The sequence below is a fragment of the Myotis myotis genome, unplaced genomic scaffold (genome assembly GCF_014108235.1).
Source record: "Myotis myotis isolate mMyoMyo1 unplaced genomic scaffold, mMyoMyo1.p scaffold_m19_p_20, whole genome shotgun sequence".
NCBI classification, from domain to species: Eukaryota; Metazoa; Chordata; class Mammalia; order Chiroptera; family Vespertilionidae; genus Myotis; species Myotis myotis.
Window position 1 is genome coordinate 17,734,211 of NW_023416325.1, and position 17,656 is coordinate 17,751,866.

General features: G+C 54.7%; 1 protein-coding gene across 1 annotated transcript in view; it reads right to left on the reverse strand.

The window, feature by feature from the left end:
- The window catches only part of TBX5 (T-box transcription factor 5), a 76,842-nt gene extending 59,295 nt beyond the window's left edge, over positions 1–17,547 (reverse strand). The window contains exon 1 of the mRNA XM_036354045.1: positions 17,390–17,547. The gene's annotated coding sequence lies outside the window, so the exon portion shown is untranslated. The remainder of the gene's footprint in view (positions 1–17,389) is intronic.
- Between the last annotated feature and the right edge of the window lie 109 nt (positions 17,548–17,656).

The following is a 17,656-nucleotide window of genomic DNA, read 5'->3' on the forward strand; positions in this document are numbered from 1 at the left end:
CATGTGGCTGTGAGGTAGGGGGGTTAATGACGTTTGCCAAGGAGAGTAGCTGAAAACAGATTCTTAGGGAACATTAATCCCTCAGGCCTTGGAGCCCATCAGAGACATCTGACAACAAGAACTGCACCACGAACCTGACTGTGGGCCAGGCGCTCTTTAGAACACTTCGGCCTGATTACAAACGACTGCCTTTCACCGAATCCGAGGAGCTTTACCTAAAACTTACGATGGGTTGGAATCCCTGGGGATTAGTCACCCTGCTTGCGTGATAACCACGTTCCTGGATGACAACATTGCAGGGAATTTGCCAAGAAGCCAACAAGAAGGGAGGCACTGCCTCAATCCAGTTTCCACTATTTTTATGTATTTATTTTTTGTGTGTGTGGTTTGTGTCATCATCTTGGATCCAAGTAGAGCCCAAGTCCGTGTCTGCATATGGCTAATCACCAGGACTATAAACTTGGGCCTCCCATGAATACACACTCAATATGCTTTCTATTCATTCGTTAGAGCTGCCATAACACAGCACGGCAGGCTGGGTGGCTTAAACAATAGAAGTGTGTTTCCTCGTGATTCTGGGGGCTAGAAGTCCAAGATCAAGGTGTTGGCCGGGCTGGTTTCTTCTGCGTCCTCTCTCCTTGGCTTGTGGATGGCTTTCCCCTTTGTCGTCACACGGCCTTTCCTCTGTCTGGGTTTGTTTGTGTCCTAGTCTCTCCTTCTATGAGGAAACTAGTCAGAGTGAATTAGGGTCCACCTGCATGTCCTTCTTTTACCTTAATTATCTCTTTACAAGACTTACCTCCAAAACCAGTGATATTCCGAGGGACCAGGGGTTAGAAATTCAACGTAGACATTTTGGAGGACACAATTCAGCCCATCACATGCCTTTACTTCTTTGTCAAAGAACTCCCTAGGTCCCAGGCATCGTGCAAACACTTGATGTGCCCTGATCTACTTCATCCCCCCCGTAATGCCACAAAGGTGGCATTGTCATCCCCATTTTACTGATGGAGAAACGAGGCTCGAAGTGGGGAAGGGACTCGAACAAAGTGACACAGTTGCCAAAAACTGGAGCTGAGATTTAACTCAGATCTGACTGACACCAACCCCTATCCTCTTAGCCACCACCCTGAAGCGTCCCATATACCCTGGCCATTCTTGAGATGATGGTTAGGTACAACCAGATGGACATTAGGAAAAGAATGAAATGTACATATTCACTCTAATGTATATCGTATTTATAAAGACCAACCCACCCACTCATGGCTGCTTAGGATGAGCCCATAGAGGATATTTAGGTTTAGAACTGTGACTAAAAAGGAAAATAGAGGAGATAGTTTTTTAATATGGGGGAAATGCTGACAGGAATCCAACGATGACTGAATTGTGGGAAGCGATGAATTCCGTAATACACAAATTCACACAAACACATTATAAAGCCACCATGGCCCACTCATCATCAGCCTGACACCCATACACATCTCCTGAAACCGTATTATACCCCCAGCTAATGACAATAACAAAGTCGTATTTCTGCCTAACAGGATACAACCACCGTGCATCCTGGGATTCAGCTGATCAGCTAAGCCTTTCCCCACCGGAGGCTACACACTGTCTTTGTTGTCTTTGAGTGCTGTCCACTCTCGATTCTTCTCCCAGCTGATTTATACAAATAAAAAATCCATTTCATTATCCATCTTCCATCTCTCCCTCTCCTACTCTCTCTCTTTCTCTCCAGCCCCATTATTCCCACATCATCAGCTGTTGGAAAACGAAGCCGGCCATTGTACCCCCAGGACTTGGCTGAAACAGCGGGTTGGGACCACTGTCTGATTTCCTCCCTCCCCGACCCGCTCCCCCAGGACATGGTGCGTTTGCTGTTTCTCTGCAACGCGCAGCAGCCAGCGTCTTTCATCAGTTCTTCACCGTGGACTCTGCAGCTTTATTAGCAAATGAAAATGGCCCAACTCCAACCAACATCAATGGGGTCTCAGCTCCAAGCAGGACCGAGCATTTCCGGTGGCCCCGAGCCTCAGACGAACCAGTTTGAAGGGAAGCCAGTTGGCTTCACTCAAGCTACCAGCGAGCTATTTTTGACATAAAAAGAAGCTGAATGTAGCTGATAACTGATTGAAGAAATTTTAAACACAGCGGCGCAGTGAGGGGGTTTAACGTCTTGGCAGGGATGGCAAAGAGACAAAGGAAAGAGAGTGAATTTGGTCCGGCAAGATGTTTTGAAAACAACTAATTGAATTACATCAAGTCACCAATTGTTTGCCAAACAGCTGTTTGATTGAGTTGTAGCTGTGCGCCTTCCTCTCCCTCCCATCTTTCTACTACCTAAGTGGGTTTATGTAGGATAACAGAGCCTTCATATGTCCATGCACCGGGACTTGGCAGAGTAGTGAGAAATGTTCGTAACACATTCATATAACGTGTTCCCTGTATGTCCCAATTTCAAAAGTCAAAAGAAACTTTTCTGAACTTTTGGGGACATGTATGCAACAGGAAAATGGTTTCTGAATGTCCGGCCAAAGTAAGGTGCAGAAAATAATATCTTGCCCTAGCTGGCTTGGCTCAGTGGATAGAGCTTCGGCCTGGGGACTGAAGGGTCCCGGGTTCGATTCCGGTCAAGGGCACACATCGAAGTTGCAGGCTTGATCCCTGGCCTTGGTTGGGGCACATGCCCCAAGCAATCGATGTGTCTCTCTCACATCGATGTTTCTCTCTCTATCTCCCCCACCCCTTTCTAAAAATCAATGGTAAAATATCCTCCAGTGAGGATTAACAAAAAATAATATCTTTACATAAATCATGTTTCTTCAGAGCAGCCTCATATTGCAAGGCAAGAAGATATGATCATTTTCCCATGATACCTGGAGATCTAGGCACCCAGAAAGGGGGAGCGAGCTGCCTAGAGTCACACAGCAGTCAACCCCTGGCCCGGAATGGCCCATCGCATTTGAAGTGTCTGCTTCACTTTGCTCACTCGGGCTTGTTTGATGTGGTTTTGATATAAAAATTTAACAGAAGTCCCTGTTGCTTATTTTCGAGCCTGTAAAATAATAACAACTAAGAAGCATCGTTAGTTCAGCCCTAAAGATCTTTTTTTTTTTTTTCAACTTTGGAATGTGTATCCTTGATAAGAGCCTGGCCGGCATGGCCACGGTGCAATGCAACAGTAATGTTCTTATTGCGCACCATAACAGCCCCTGGTTATTGAGTGTTTGCCACGTAGAGCTCCTTTAATCTCCACCTCAGCCTTTACAAGCCAGCCTTTATGTCTCCACGTTACAAAGGAAGAAGCCGAGGATCAGCAAGGGGAAGCCTGCCCAAGGTTCCACGTGCCGTTGTGACCTTGAAAATGGTCGGTAAAGTCCGCAGCGTATACACTCAGAGTCCCAGAAATTCCTTTGGGCATTGACCCGATAGGAACTCTTGCCCATTGAGTTTTAACTGGCCTATATGAAGGGGCAGGAGCAAAGATGCTCCATATATTATTGCTTATAGTGGTGGGAAAATGATACCATCTAAATGTCCATCCAGAGACAATGTGGTTTTGGGTAGTTACTGAACTCTGTCTGCCTCCGTTTCCTTCTCTAGATAATGAGGAAAACAATAGAACTTTCTCATAAGTTTGAGACGTAAGCGAATTTGTCATATAAACTGCGTAGAACAGTGACTAGCATATGGGTGTGTTAGCTACCATTACTATTATGTCATAAATTGCTAGCTTGCTCTGGCCGGTGTGGCTCAGATGGTTGAGCATCGTCCTGTGCACCTAAGGGTTGCCGGTTTGATTCTAGTTGGGGCACATACTCGGGTTGCAGGCTCCATCCCCGGTAGGGGGCCTTCAGGAGGCAGCTAATCAATGTTTCTCTCTCACATGGATGTTGTCTCTCTCTCTCTCTCTCTCTCTCTCTCTCTCTCAAAATCAATTTTAAAATCTTTAAAAAATAGCTATGTAGCAATTAAAATGAATGAAATATAGTTATATGATATGTGTGATGACATATTATGTCTATTTACCAAGACAAATTAAACTCAGAAATATAATGTTGAGTGGGAAAAAAAAGCAATTGTAGAATGATATACACGTGCAAATCAAAAAATACAAACCCCACTTGGTATCACTGATGGAGAAGTGCATATTTCCATAAAAGCATAACAGTGTGGACTTCGGTATTTACCAAAATTATGGGAGTGGTTACCCTACGGAGAGGAAGAGATGAGGGGGGTTAAGTCAGAAAAGGGAAAGATACTTCAACTTTATGATATTTTACTTCTGTGATTTAAACAAATTGAAGTGGCTATGACGACATAGGTGGTTTTCCTGGGGAAAAGTGCACAGAATTCGAGATGTCACTCTATGTGCTTGTCTGTACTTAAAGAAGATTTTCCAACTATAAAGAAAAAACCACACAAGTTTTGTTTGTGTGGCTGAGAGGCTCACACCAGCATATTCTTGATCTCGCTATTCTCCTTTTTTATTTTTTGGCTTCTTTCCTGGCAGGGAAAGGGGACAGATTTTATTTACTCGTAACCAAACAAACGAACAAAAAAGCATCATTTACCATCCAACTGTACGATGATCTTTGCAGAGAACTATGAACTCGTTTCCAAACGCATCTCCAAGGAAGAACCCAGCATTCACCCTCTCCATAAAGTACAGAGACTTCAGCCTCCCGCCCGCACCGCAGCCCCAGCCTGTGAGTCCCCCACACCGACCGCGCAGGCAGGGAGCCCCTTGTGTCCAGGGCGGGACATTGCATGCCAACACAGCAGCCAGTGTCTGCGAACAATGCTGGAGCACGTCCCCCCATCACAGGGCACGCGTTCCATCCAGAGGAATTCATTTCAAAAGTCAACAGATAGTTTACAGTGTGCGCAGCCGCCTGAAATTTGCAAACACCGGCCTGCTTTTCAATACGACCACAGACATTTTCAAATTTAACACAAATTTCCTTCCTTATTGAGGTCTACCCACACTCCAAGTAGCCTGATTCTGGGTTTAGGCATTTGCTTCCTATCACACACACACACACACACACACACACACACACACACGTAACAGAAAGATCGATTCTACTTTGTAAAACCCTCACTCATCTATTTGGAAGAAGCCGGGCTTAGGGAATTTTACCATTTTTGCCCTTTTTCAAATGTCATAAGTTTTAAGGTACTTTCTCTGATGGTAGAGACTTAATTCCTCAGATCTTTCTTCTGTGGGCCTTAGACGCCATGACCAGGGTCAGGAAGGAGCCCCGTGAAGGAGAATGAATGGGGCAAGACAGAGAGAACGGAGCACGAGGATGTACTATTCAGTCTAATATTAATAGCCAGGCACAATCCTAGATGCTCTGCATATTTTGTCCCATTTAAGCTTCACAGGAAACAGTTGAGGCAGGTGCTGGGATCACCCCATTTTACAGATGAGAAAACCAAGGCAGAGAAGTTGAGGGACTTGCCCAAGGTCACAGAGCTAAAAAGTCACGGCCCAGTAGATGGATCCCGGCACCTGAGCTCTCACACACTGGGCTATATGTTGTGTCTCAAAGGTTACCCCTCAAATAAGAAGCAAATAGCCATGCAAAGATTCTATCCCAAAAATATACAAGAAAGGGGGCCAGAGTGGAAATGGCCTAGAAAGGAGAAAATGGAAAGGTTGCTGAAAAGGCCCAGATGGAGCCATTTTGCCCGAGTAATTTTAAAACCGTTAGAATTTAACTTTTACACAACACATGCAGATGTGAGACTAACACACATTTTAGCATCTTGGATGCGTAGTGGCCAGGACATCCTAGACCCTCGAGGGCTATTTGCTGACTTGGCCAGAGTTAGTCCCATCTTCCAACAAGTAGGGTCCCAGCATCTTCCTGGGAGGAGAGGAATGCATTTGAATTTTGCAGGCGGCATACGCAGAAGCACCGTCCTCAGATAAGAGGAAATCGGGTAACCCCCAGCTCCCACGGTGAAGGGCTCCCACAGGAATCTGAGCGCCACATCGGATGTTAACGGAGAAATTTTCCAAAGCCTTGTTCTCACACCCCATTAGCTCTCAGGGCTTAGAGCCGGCTCTGGGAATGACCTGCTAGGATTTATGGCAACCGTGGTAGGAGACAGAGAAAAGGACAGGCCTGGGGACCAAAGCTTCTTGAAGCACCGAGTCCACGAGTCCACGGTGGGTCTCCTGTGAGCAGCTGAGACGTGCCTGACTTACTTCTGTCTCCGACCCCAAGCCCACCGCTCAGTGCCTTCTGCGGCCGCGTCTGTGACAGAGTGCCTTTGCACTTACTTACGACCAGCGGACCTGCCTTGGTCTGGACTCAGCTGTTTGCTTTCAAGCATTTTATTTTCACATATTCAGCTGTGAGTGGTGGGAGACGGGGTGGAAACCAAGGGGTGGGAGAGGGGCTGGAGGATTCGGAAAAAGAAAAGCATGTGGAAAAGGAGGCGGCTGCTGAAACAGGGGTCGGTGAGGTTGTAGTTGTTCAGTTTAGGGAAACAGACTATCTGGTTCAGAAGCATCTTCCTGAGGGTATGTGACCGTGGGCAAGAGCTTAGCCTCTAAGAGTCTGTTTATACACCTGTAACATGGGGCTCCGGATGCCTCTTGGCCGAACGGATGTGAGGATGGAATGGCATGTTTTTTAAACAGTTGGCACACGGTGAGGGCTCATCGGATGCTGGGTGTTCTCCGGAAGGCAGAGAAGACAGACGTGGGCAATCTGGGGGCTGCTGAGAAGGACCGCGGAGACAACCATTTTCTATTCTTGTGTCACCATTTACAACTTTCCTGTGGCATAGCTCAGCCAACAGAACAAAAGAGTGTACCATGAAGAGTAAAATTTTCTCCAACTATTCCGTTAGCATCTGGCAGTAACTGTCGGATGTTAGTTAATCGACGGGTGATTGTTTTTTTGTACACCCTTCTATACATGGGGAAAACCGGTCCGCCTCGTGCTTTTAATTGTATCATTTTCACTTGCATCCCAGAGGTCTTCTCTTACCTGTACACACAGAAAGGCACCCATCCTTTTCATTGCTGCGTAATATTTCACGGCTCCTTTTACCAGAGTTCGTTTCTCCAGGTCCCCATTATTATCTCCATCAAGTCATCGTCCAACATTTGCTATTACAACACTGCTGTGTTGGCTATCCTTGTGCATAGGACATTTTTGCATGTGTAAAAGCAGCATCTTTTTTTATAATTTTTGTATTGATTTCAGAGAGGAAGGAAAAGAAGAGAGATATATAGAAACATCCATGATGAGAGAGAATCACTGATCAGCTGCCTCCTGCATGCCCCCCACTGAGCATGTGCCCTGACTGGGAATCCAAGCAGGACCTCCTGGTTCATAGGTTGATGCTCAACCACTGAGCCACGCCAGCTGGGCTGTAGGATCAACATCTTGGGCAAAAATTGCTGAGCCTTATATTTTGGGGGGATGCACCAAGTTGCCCCCATACTGGTTGGAACCACTCACCCTCTCCCAATCCATGTTCAAGAGGGCTTCACTCTCCCACACCCTCACCAGGGTTAATGAACTATTTTCATCATTACCAGTCTTCTTACTGGTCTCTAAGCTTCGGAGAGCTGGGCGATCAATGGCTTAAAAAACAAGGCAGCTACTGGGGTCATTCCAGAAAAGCCAGGCGCAAAGAGCCTGTGGTCAGGAAAATGAAGTGTGACTCCGCTACCAGCATTTCTCTCCTGAAGTCACCTCCTTGATCTCCACACGGAGCGCCTGACCCTCCTCCATTGCTAGAAGCAGGAGTCCCCCAGCACGGGTCCCCCGGGGAGCCTGTCCCTGCTGGAGGCCAGGATCACCCTGGTGTTGCCCCGGCTCAGAGATGTCAGCGATTTCTGCCTGTCTGCTCTGATTGCAGGCCGAGGTTTGGGGCCTGGGAGGAAATGACCTCTGATTAATAAGGAAGCTGGGGAAGGTGGCTGGGGGTGGAGGCTACTCTGGGAGCAGAGTGGTCAGATGTTAATATTCTCATCACTTAGGAAAGGGGGCAAGGGTGGAGCATTCCTACCCTCTTTGTCAAAGCGCAGAGGTGAGCCGGTGGGAAGATGGATGTCGGCGGCTCTGGATGGTGTATTAGGGAACATGACGCTGTTCATTCAGGTATATTTATGTGGTTTATATTTACCCAATAAATACAACAATGGGGAAACAGCTGCTGAGAAGGGGGAGACCTGGGCTGGGGGGGAGGGGGAGAAATCCGTCATCCAAGGGAGCAAGGTGCTCTCGGCTTGGCTCCGCAGGCGGTAACTTTGGGTGGTTTGCTCTCTTCTCCAAATTCTCGCTAACTCTTGGCAAGGTTCTCTCCTGGGCGCTCAGGACAAAGATGGGGATGGAGTGGGCAGCAGACACGCACAGGCCTGGAATGCACATGCAGGTGATGGTGCACAGGGCAGGCTGCTGGTAGCTGGGAATTTCACCCTGTGCACAGGACAGCCACCAGTCTCCCAGCCCCTGCGGCTCTCCCCAGCGCTCAGCCCAGGAGGAGGTTTGCTGCTGGCGCAATGCTCCCCTACCCTGCCTGGCTGTCCACAGGCCGTGTGACCTGTTTGGGTTGGATTTCCCATCATCAAGAAAATGGACATTCAACGGCTGCCCCTTCTAAGCCAAGAAGTGGGAAAGTGAAGTCCATCGGAAAAGGAAGGAGGGGAAATAAAAGAAGAGGAGGGGGTAGGAGGAGAGGGGAAATGCAAAATAGTGTAAATACAGAAAAGACACCAGAGAGAATGGGGTGTGTGTGTGTGTGTGTGTGTGTGTGTGTGAAATACTGCAAATGTGAGAAGAAGGACACAAGAAAGAAAATTGAGTCTATAACGGGCAAGAGGGATCCAGGAGGGAAGGAGAGAAAAGAAGGAAGAAGGGAGGGAGGAGGGGAAGGAAGACGGAAGAAGGAAAGAAGATGAAGAGGTGGGGGGGGGGCGGGTTAAGACCTGGGGGAGGAAGGGAGCTGGAGGATGGGAAATGGTCAGCAGCTTCCGATTGGCAATGTTTCGGAAACTCCCGCGACTCACTTTGGCGGCAGCACATTCGTCTAACGCTAACCTCTCAAACAGGCCCTGGCTCATGGTGAGGCATAAAAAGGCATTTTCGATTAAACCTAATTAGCAAGCTGAACTGAAGGCGTCCCGGCGGGAGCTGGAGGGGGGAAGCTGGGCCCCAACTCCCGTGACCCGGGCCGCGAGGACATGGGGCCTGGCGCTCAGGAGGCCGGGACTTGGGCCTGGTCCCTTTCCCGCCGGCTGGGGAGGCCCCCGGGGGTGGGGCCCCGGTGTTTCCCAGCGCGTAGCGCCCCGGAGCGCGGGCGCGGGGATGGAGCCGCAGCCCGCCAGGACGCACGGCGCGCGCCGCTAGGGCTCCCATCGCGTTAGAACCCACAACCCGCTGTCCCCGAGCCGCCGCGCTTAGGCCTCTTTACAACACAAACCTATAATTTACACATTTTGATTCCGCCTGTAATTTTGCCCTCCGAGCTCCGATGCCATAAAACTCGTGGGGCCCGGCAAAGGGACCCCCACCCCACCCCCAAGGCCCCAGCTCTCCCAGAAGTTCCCTTCGCCGCTACAAATAATCGTGTGGACGGCAGCCAAGAATAACTAGAAAATAAACACAGCTCGGGGCCCTCGGAGCGCCGGCCCTGAGTCCCTCCGGCCCCACCTGGTTTCGGCCGGGGGAGGCGGGGAGGCCGCGCGGCCAGCTCCGTGCGGGGTTGCGCCGCGGGTTCCCCTAGAACCGCTCCGCGGCCTCTGTTTAAAACCGGCGACCGGCTGGCTGCCCTTTGTCCCCGCGGTCTCTCCTAGCGGGACCCTGGCCTGGCTTCCCACCTCTGTCCGACAAAGAGCAGCGACAACAAAGAACCGAGGCGGCTGCAGAGGGTTTTCTCCGAGGGACTTTTTGAGAAGATAGAGACCTGGCCCTCCCTCCCCGCGGCCTTCGGTCCTCGCCTGTGGGCGGGAGCCAAGCGCGTCGCCCAGGCCGCGGGGCGCCCTCCTGTGCGTGTGTGCCATGGAGCGTGTGTGCGCTGATGCGCGTGCAAAGAACGGTGTGTGCGCGCAGATGATCTGCCTGCGGATAATTACGCGTAGATTTTCGTGGCTCGGAAAATGCAAACAACATATGTGAACGATTATGGATGTGCGAGTAATTCCGAGCCCACGTGCCGGGCGATTTGGGGCGCGCGCGCGCCTCTGTGTGCATATCATTCTTGGGGCAAACTGTTCCGCGTGCAAGCGATTCGGTGTTCGCACCAATGTTCCCACCGCTGCAAGCATTGGGCGGCTGTCGGGTGCCTGTGCAGAGCCGAAGAAAGGGCTCCCCAAATCGGGTCTCCATGGTTGGTCAGGGCTAGCTCGTCCGAGCAGCAGCGGGTAAAAGAAAAGTGGTCTCGCTCCCCCTCCACCCCCCACCCCCCACCCCCGCACTCCCCGAGCCAGCGCCTTGCAGGCTCTGCCTGCGCCCCGCGCCCAAGGGCAAGCAGAGGGTGGAAGAAGGGAGAGGTGTTGCGGGGTCCCCTCTGTGCTCCCCTCCAGCGTCCTGTGTGTGTGTGTGTGTGTGTGTGTGTGTGTGTGTGTGGCCTCCGAGGCACCATCTCCTCGCTGCCGCCACAGAGTCCGGGACCAGCCAAGGCCTCCCAGTGCCCGGAGCCTCCGAAACTGGCCCGAGCCACGGGCAACCGACTCAGACCAGCGCCACGCAGAGAAAGAAAACGTTCTTGCTTTTCAACCAAACGCTGGCTTGCGCTGCGACTCCCCAAAGGACGACCAACCGCTGGGACCGGGCAGCAAGCCCCTGTGTCCCCCACAGGCGCTGCAGCGGCCAAGCCTGTCCTGGCGAAGGCAGCCGGTCCCTTCCAGCGCTCACACGTGTGCCCAGAATTATAATACAATATAACACATCGTAATACCGGATCCGATGCCGCGTTTACCTTCCATTAGGATGTGTATATTGTACGGGGCTGTGCTTATGTGTTTGTTACGATGTGCGGCGATACTGTATCTCTCAGTCTCACTCCAGGCGCCAGGCGCCTACTCGCCGGCTTGACCCGCGCAGTGACCCTGGAGGCAGGACCGGTTCTGCCAGTGCTCGGGGCAGGCACAGAGAAGGAAAGACACTCGCCCAGAGTTACCCAGCGCCGAGGAGGCAGGGCTGGGATTGGAACCCACAGCGCGGGGCCGGCAGTAAAGGCAGAAACACACGACCCGCACAATTCAGGTAGAGCGGCCTTAAGCCACACGCTGCTGTTTCTGGAATAGCTCAGCAATCTATTTTATTAAGCTCGCACCCTCTGGCGGAGTGGGCCGCTGCCAGCCTGCGCTCTGGCTGAGGACTCGGGGGATAGGCCCGCAGCTCCCCCTGCAAAGACCAGTCCCCATCGGAGGCCAGGGCCTCCTCCCAGCCCCTTTCAGCGAACAGCCTCTGAGGGAAGCACTGTTATCAGCCTGGTTCGCCGTGACACCGGGGTCCAGAGAGGTTAAATCGCTCGCCCAGTGACACTCAGCAAGTGATACGTTCAGGCACCGGGGCTCCAGATAACTGCCTTCCCAGCCCCACCGAGGAGTGGGGTTCCGTGGAAGTCTGAAGGCAGGTGGGGCCGAGGGTGGGGGCCAGGTCTAGTGGCAGGAACATCCCAGGGGATGCGAGAAACCACCCAGCTCTCCTTTCGTGGGGGGGCGATGCAGAACCCGGCTTCAAGCCTTTGGAGCCACAGTGTGGCCCAGGGCCTGGCCTGTGACTGGGCCGGAGCCACGCAGCCTGGGTCGGGACGGGAGGGCAGAGGAGGGGCCCTTCTCCGACCCCACCTTCTCCTCTCCACGCAGCTGGAGGGGCAGCAGCGGGCGCACACCGACACCGACACAGGACACATCCACCCCCTCTCCAGGGGTAAATACCAAGGGGCCCCGGTGCCCTCAAAAATGCCCCCGCAACCAGAGGACAGTCACCCACCCCTTCGCCCCGGGGGAGGGGATTTCTCCAGGTTCTGGACTTCCTCGCCCCCAAGCCAAGATCGGCCTGGGGGAGGGAAGGAGGTGAGACCGGCCCATCAGGGTTATTCCACCCGCCCAAGCGGCCACGCGGTTCCTTTCCGAAGATCCCAATTCTTGGGGAGCCCTCGCGTGCTGCTACTGGAGCCTGCCCCTGTTTTAGGGCTCAGTCAGGGCGCGGGAGGCCGGAGGAGCCCCTCCCGCCCGGCTCTCCAGGAAGCGGCGCGGCCGGAATGGGCGCCTCCGGCAAATCCACATCCGCTCGGGGAGATGACGGCCAGACCCCAGGCTGCGAGCGTCCACAAACGGTCCAGGCCCTGGCCGCACCCCGCTGCCAGGGAACCCGCTGGTTTCAGGGGTCCCAGTTGCCAAGGGCAACGGGAAGTTGTTTAAAGCAAATACTGGGCGGCCTTTTGTTTTGTTTTGTTTGCCTTTCATGATAAAACGTGTGTTATCTTCACCTTCCTCGAGAGAATGGAAATGAAAGAAAATTAGAAAGTTTCCCGGAAATTTTGGCACTAGCATCCCCTCTCCCAGATACACTTAACAACCTGGACATTTGGGGACAGTTTTGAGACGCGGTGTCCCGGGGGTCAGAAGTGCTTTAATTTCCGAGTTCTGGGGGGGAGTGTGCTGGAGGGAGCCGGCTCTGAGGCTTTTGCCTAAGCGGGGAAACCGCCCGAAACCCACAAAGTCTGAGGAAAGACCGACGGGAGGCCAGTCCCCACCACCCGCACCCCCACACCGTTTCCCACCCCAGCCGCGGGCATCGGGCTCCGGCAAAGGAAACGCCTGCAGAGCGTGCGGAAGACGCGGGAGACGGTGCACCCCTCGGAGTCGCGGGAGGGAGAGCGGGTCCCTCCTGCTCTACACTCTGGACAAACGTCCCCACCAGAGCAGATGTGGCCGCCTGGCAAACGCCAGGACATTGTGGGGAGTCGGTATAACATCTGGATAACTGGCCGTTCCGTTCGGATCACTCCAGGGGCGTGCGATGGGGGAGTTTGTAACGAGGCGGCGATTCGGAGCCAAGGTAAAAAGTTGAGTCGAGTTTTTCGTTGTGTTTTAATTCAAAATGCGCGGTTTGGGCGAGAATTTCCGCCTCCGCCACACTCCCGAGGCACCGCGAGCGACAGCGCCGGGGACACTTTCATCCGCGGCCAAGCCCCCCTGGAGCGAGCCCCTGGGTCGCCGGGGCCGAAGCGGGGCCCCTCGGAGGGCAGGGTCGCCGGGCGCGCACCCGGCCGCGATTACATAAGTGGCGCTGATGAGCGCAGCCCGGCTCGAAACGCGCTTCAATCCAGGGTCGGCGGCGGCGGGGGCCGGAGGGGTCGCCTCGCACCCCGCCTCGGGCCCAGGCGCGGTGAGGAAAGCTCCGCTGGACGCCTGCCCGCGAGGGCCACCGCGGCCGCCCGGCCTGCGCGGAGCTGCGCGGCTGGTCCCAGGCCGGCGCCGAGCGGCCGCGGTGGCGTCCTCGGTGGAGCCTCTGCGTGTTCGTGCGCCCTCCACGTTTGCGGCCCCCTTGGGGGCAGGGCTCTGTCTGCTGCTTCCCGGCTGTGACCTGGAAGACGCTAAGGAAGGGCACGGGCAAGGGTTGGGTGCCGAAGGAGGCACCCTTGGTTTCCAAAACCGGTCTCTCCCTGTGATGGGGGCTGCGCGGGGCAGAGGAACGTCCTGGCCACAGCGGAGTCCCCCAGGCCCAGAACGGAGCCTGAAACCCGTGGAATATTTATTGAATTAATGACTGAATCCAGAAATCAGGCTTTCAGTCCTCACTTTACCACACTCCCCTCTGGGACTCCCTGGCCCGGGCCCCCTGTGGCTCCCTGGCCCGGGTCCCCTGTGTAGACAGCAGGGCCTGCCAGGCGCTCACACTCAGCCATAATAAGTGATAACCGCAACAACATCTGACACTCATTGACCACCTACGCTTTTCACCAAGGTTTACCTCTAATTCCCCACGAACTATTAGGGGTCGGCACCGCGATGGCCCCATTTTACAGATGAGCAGCCCGGAGCTCCAAACAGCTCATTAACTCGGGACACCTGGTTCATCGGGGATTTGAGGACCGCGTGAGTCCTGTGCTCTGAATGCCAAGGTCGCTCACGCGTGCTGCGTCCGTGGCCCCCAACTTCTCCAGACTTACAACAATTCCACACAAGTCCTCCCCCAAGCACTGAGGGTCGGTCTGCGTCTCCCCTAACTGCATATCCGGAGCCCAGCAGTCTAGCTGGGGAAGCCGGGACCCTGGGAGGCGGCTGTAGCCAGCTCTAAACTTACAGAACAGGCTGGGACCCGTAACTGCTTGGGTACCCGTGTTCACACGCCCTTACTCTCCAGGCGAGAAGAGAGCCTGCCCGGGGCCACGCTTAAAAACACTGATGGGAGTCCCTGAAGCCCCTAAGAACCTAGAGTGTCCCCAGGTTGTGGCAGAAAGGGTCCTGAGAAAGGTCACCGCAGGGGCGGCTGTGACCGATGGAAGCCCCTGCGCGGTCCTGCGGGGGACGCTCCGCCCCACCCGCGTCTTTACGCGCAGGAGCAACCGTGCCCGCGCCTCGGTGCGCAAATCGGGACCCTGCCCGCCGGCCTCCGGTCCCTCCCGGCTTTGGCCACCGCACACCAGTCAACATAATGAATGGAGAGAGAAGAGAAGGGGCGGGAGAGAGGCAGCATTGGGAAGGGGGTGAAGGATCTTGGAAATAATACGCGGAGAGAAGGAAATATGGACAACAGTTTATCCGCGCCCCCGCCCCCATTGCCCGCATGTTTAAAACCCCTAAGTAATTTCAGATCGTGTCTTCAGTTAATATATCTCTCTCCCTTTCCCGCGGGCTGACAGGGACGCGCCGGGGCTGCAAGATGTCTGCAGAAACGGGCCTTTAAGAGTTTCCACATTGTTTAGCTACACAAACGTGTTTGTGGTTCCCGAGGTCCTCCCCCTCCCCCACCCGCCTCCGAATCTCATTTCACTTTATGGCTCCAATTGTTTGAGGATGCCCGCGCCACATAAATCCTGCTTCGAGATTAATCTTTCTGCTCGCTCGCGCTGGGCGCAGGGATTTTTTTTTTTTTTTTTTTGAGTTCTTTAAAAGAGGGCGCCGGGCGGAGATTTATTAACAAGGAAAAATAGTTTATTTTTATAGTCGACCTCGGAAAAGTGGGGGTGGGAGCGGGCTGGGGAAGGGGAGTCGTGCGGATGGATAAACAATGAGCTGAAGGGGCCGGGTGTTGAAGACCACGTCAGCGGGGAGTGGGCTGGCGACTTGAACTTTTCTCCTGGCGCAGCCGTGGATGCCCAGCCAGGGGTCTGCAGACCAGTGTGCCTGGGTGGGTCTGCGGATGGAGAGTGTGTGTGTGTGTGTGTGTGTGTGTGTATGTGTGTGTGCCCGCCCGTGTGTGAATGAGGATCCCACACACTCCCCGGGACAGCTTCTTAAAAGACACGGTGACCAGAGGGGCTCCCCCAAACCGGCCTTTACCATGACTACATGGATGGCCCTCGATGGTCTGCAGAGCAGAATCGTGTGCTTTGGTGTATTTTTCTAGAGAAAAATTCAGTTTTCACCAGCTTCTCCCGGGACACTTTGTCACCCAAAAGGTTAAAAACCCACTCATTAAGGAAAGAGCCGCACGGGGGCCTTCCTCCTCCCCGTGCACCGAGGGTTTGTCCTTCAAGCCAGTTTAGGGTGAGCCGGTAGCCAGTGACAATGGCCAGAAGCTGCACTTTAATCCGGGCCATTCTGGGGGCTGATTTTGGCCACATTTTGGACTCATGACACTTAGGATTCTTAGGAGCATTCGGTTCAGGTCCAGGGGGCCTGTGTGTGTTCCTTTTGGTCGCTGCCTGACCTTGAGCCGATGGTAACTCCTCTCTGGGCCTCAGTTTCCCTTTAAGCTTTTGGAAGGGACATTTCTGAGGTGTGTGCGCGGGCGCGCACATATGGTTTTTTCTCTAGCAGCCAACTGCCTTGAGCGTGCATGTCAGAGAAGAACACACAATCTGGAATGTTCCACTGGGCACCAAGGACCAGGCCTTGAGCTCCTGGTGGGGACGGTGGGTCTTAACCTTTGGGGGAATGTGGACACTACTGGTGAGCCGATTAGAAAGCCAACCTACGCCACACCAGAAGAGAAACAAAAAGCGCGGAAATAGGCCATTTTGCATACAACTTGCCGGGGAGGTCCGCGAGCAGGGAAGGGCCCCAGGAAGCCCGCTGGTCAGAGACCCCTTTCAGTGCTCCCCACTTGGGCGCGGGCTATGAGAAGGGTGAGAGGGTGAGAGGAGGAGTACGCCCCTCCTTTGATTCACAGACCCAGGCGCAACCGGAGACCGCCCGGCACCGCGGCGTCTGTCTGTCTGCGAGTCTGCCCGCGGGTCCGGGCTGTCCCCAGTGAACTCCTTGCGCACCGGGCGAGCGGTGAGCGGGGCGCGCGCTGGAGAGGAGGCGCTGGGTCCCTGCTCTGACCGCGGTCTCCCAGCCCCCCCCCCCCCACCGGTGCCCCTGAATTAAAGGCCTGGGAGTCGCCCTGGGCTGATGCCCGCTACCCTTGGAGGATCACAGAGTCCCGCTGCCGCTCTTCCCAGCGTCTTTCCCGAGGCTGCCACCTGCTCAGGGCAGAGCGGGCCGTGGTTCCACCTGTTGGACCTGGACCCCCTTCTGGGGAACGCGCATCGCAGTCAACTGGGCTGCCCGTGCACTCTCCCGAGACAGGGCGCACTTTTCCAGTAATAATAGACCCTAAAACTAAAGCTCTTTCCATCGCGCAAGGTCTTCCAACCAGCATCTTATTCAACCCCAACGACTCGCTTCCTTGTTGGCGTTTCTCCCCGAGAGAGGTGGAGGCTGGGCCCAGAGAGGGTGAGCCGCCAGCCCAGGGGAGCACAGCGAACAGTGGAGGCGAGCCTGGGCTCAGCCTGGGGCTCCAGGCTCCCGAGCCCTGTCGTTCTCTGATGCGCCACAACAAGCTGCTAGGACAGGTCCTCCTGCCCCACGCAGGGACCCCACGCAGGGACCCCACTACGCGCACGGGCTCGCGGTGTAAACAGACGAGTGCCGCGCAGGCGCGGAGCCCGGGAGGCCGGGGCCCAGCTGGGGGAGGTCAGACACACCTTGCGACCACACCTTTGCGGACAAAGTCGGGGTGCGCAGCCCTGCGCCCCAGCACCTCCTGCCCTCGCTTACCCTCCTGTCATGCCCTCCCTGAAGCCCTCGTGCTGCGAGCTTGCACTGACGCCCCAGCATCTCTGCTGTGGCCCCCATCTCCGCACCCTGTCCCCACCCTCCTGCCCACACAATACCGGCCTTCTCCCAGCCCCGCGCGCGAACAGTGCCCTGACGGTGGAGGCACGGCCTTCGCTCTCCATCCACCTGAAGCCTTACCTGGTCGCGGGGGGGTGGAGGAAGCCGGCCCTGGGACCTATGCGCGGACCTGCGCGCACCGGGACGCACCCCGCTCCATGGGGGATGCACTGGCCTCCAGCCGCGTTTCCGGTTGTGGCACTGGGTGCCCGGAGTGGGTCCGATAAGCTATCGGCCCGCCGGCCAGCAGGGGCGGTCAGCGGCCAGCCAGGGCACCTCGGCCGGCTCCCGGCTCCGGCCCGGCTGCCTGCCAGCAGCGCTCAGGACAGCAGCGAGATGCCTGCCGAG